The sequence below is a fragment of the Nilaparvata lugens genome, chromosome 8, assembly GCF_014356525.2.
Source record: "Nilaparvata lugens isolate BPH chromosome 8, ASM1435652v1, whole genome shotgun sequence".
In the NCBI taxonomy this organism is placed as follows: Eukaryota; Metazoa; Arthropoda; class Insecta; order Hemiptera; family Delphacidae; genus Nilaparvata; species Nilaparvata lugens.
The window spans coordinates 46,472,043-46,474,542 of NC_052511.1; positions in this window are offsets into that span (position 1 = coordinate 46,472,043).

Sequence of the window (2,500 nt, forward strand, 5' to 3'; positions counted from 1 at the left end):
ACCAATTTGAACGTTTTTGGTCCCGTAGATTTTTAGTTCTGCGAGTGAGTGAGTGAGTCAGTCAGTCAGTGAGTGAGTGCCATTTCGCTTTTATATATATAGATTGCGTTTTTTTTCGTCAAGTGAATATATTTCCAATGATCAAATGATTAAGTTTCATATAAAGATGAAATCCTACACTATTAAACGAGCAGCTTCTGTTTATATGTTTAGATATTTAGATGTTTGGATGTTTATATGTTTGTATTTCACCGGATCTCGAAAACGGCTCTAACGATTCTCACGAAATTCAGAACATAGTAGGTTTATAATATAAAGATTTGATTGCACTCATCCCTGGGAAAACTCGCTGAAGGACATTGAAAGAATAATTATTATTCATCCTTGGGAAAACAGATGATAATAATTATTTCGTCGTCTGTTGTAATCAATCAATCATTGCAAAAAAGCCGGGTTATTTTCAATCCTGATTAATTCCAGTAGATCCATATTTTTGGAATGGTCTTTTCTGATTTGGTTCACGTGAAGTTAATCAGGATTAAAATTCAACCGGCTTTCGTGCAGCTGGGCCTTTGTGGGGGAAATTTTTGCATTCCTCTAGGAATTAATCTCAATTTACTGTGATTACATATAACATTTCTGTGTGAATGTTATGATAATTTCTTCTTTCGTAATAATTGTTTATGCTTTTGTACTCCAGAGCGAAGCTCGGTCCCCGATATAATCTTATTAATTGAGAATATTTCGACATCGTTAAAAACATCTGGCAACAATGAGAAACTAGTGAAGGATAGCGCTATCTGATTTGTCGAATGATAGACAAGGATAACAACATCAATGTTAATCAAATACTGCCATTATAACGTGGACCTCACTACATAGATTAATTCACCCTAAACTTACAGCCCTGATTAAATGGGGAGGATCTTGAATGTCTATAAGAAATGATGACAGTTTGAAATGATTTCACAAGCAGGAAAACAGGAAAAACCTCAAGGTTGAAAGAATATAAAAGAAAATATTGAGAGGTTTGATAAAAAATTGCGGTCCCGTTCTTGCTGTTCACCCATGAATGGGTTTCTTTTGAAAAACGGGATTCGAAGCCATGCTTGGCTCTTGAACCCTGGACTTTCCACTTGCCTCTTTCACTGGAAATCACTCAAAAATGTCAGCATCTTCTATCTATTACATTGATGTTTCCCATTCACCCAATGCTGACACGATTTGAAATGAACTTTCCCCTACCTTTCAAGGTGAATTAGCTCCTGATGAATGATTGTTGCTAGGATTTTCCGTTCTGGAAAAGTCTGGAAAACCGCTGAGAGAAGTTTGGAGTGGTCGAAGAAATAATATATTTCGTAGAAGATTGACAATAGCGAGGGAATCAGTGGATTGTGTTTTGTGAGCATATTCAATTGATGAATACAGGTGAATTACAGCATTTAATTTGGATTTTCGTTTAATAATAATATCATATTCAATGACTGGGGCAGTTTACCTTCCCCTGTTTGTGATTGTGGAGAGGCTAGACAGACGATGAAGCACATCATCAGAAATTCTATTATACGTGCCTACCAAGATGATCTAAAAGATTTTATCTCGGCTTCTCCATAGTCACTACACTACATTGACAACCTCGACATCAAAATCTATATATATAAAAGCGAAATGGCACTCACTCACTGACTGACTGACTCACTCACTCACTCACTCACTCACTCGCAGTACTAAAAATCAACCGGACCAAAAACGTTAAATTTGGTAGGTATGTTCAGTTGGCCCTTTAGAGGCGCACTAAGAAATCTTTTGGCAATATTTTAACTCTAAGGGTTGTTTTTAAGGGTTTAAAGTTCGTCTTTCAGCATGTATATTCTTCTTCTTCCAATCTCTTAATTATAATTGAAATTTCCATATCATATGTTTCTATAGAACTATAATCTAGATAGAGTACCTCTTCGAAACAGTTGTTAACTGGCAACTAAATTAATAATTTTGTCATTAAGTTGAGTTGACTTTGTTAGGTTGGTACTAAATTGAAGATTTAAATGCATTTATCACGGAAAAATTGATTGAGCACTGCTACTTCAATCCTGGGAATATTATATTACTAGCCGTCAGGCTCGCTTCGCTCGCCATATCCGTTTAGCCAGACGTTTAGTCTGGCCCCCGACTAACATATGATAAAAATGCTCAAATGAAAAATGCAGGCGAGCGAAGCGAGCCTGCTTATTTCATTCTTGGTCGATCCAGTCGGGGTCCAGGGGGCGGAGCCCCGTTGCTAGACGGATATGGCGAGTGAAGCGAGCCTGACGGCTAGTTTGATATATTTACAACTTTTTTATTAACCTGACAACGGTCTCATGACCAGATTTTTCTTTGACTACCTACCTATATGTTTGTGTGCGTCTATGAATGTCATACGCTGATAATAAATATATATTCAATGATGTCAGAGAATGAAATGTTATCTTGTAGATTGCTTTGATATAATTTGTTATCC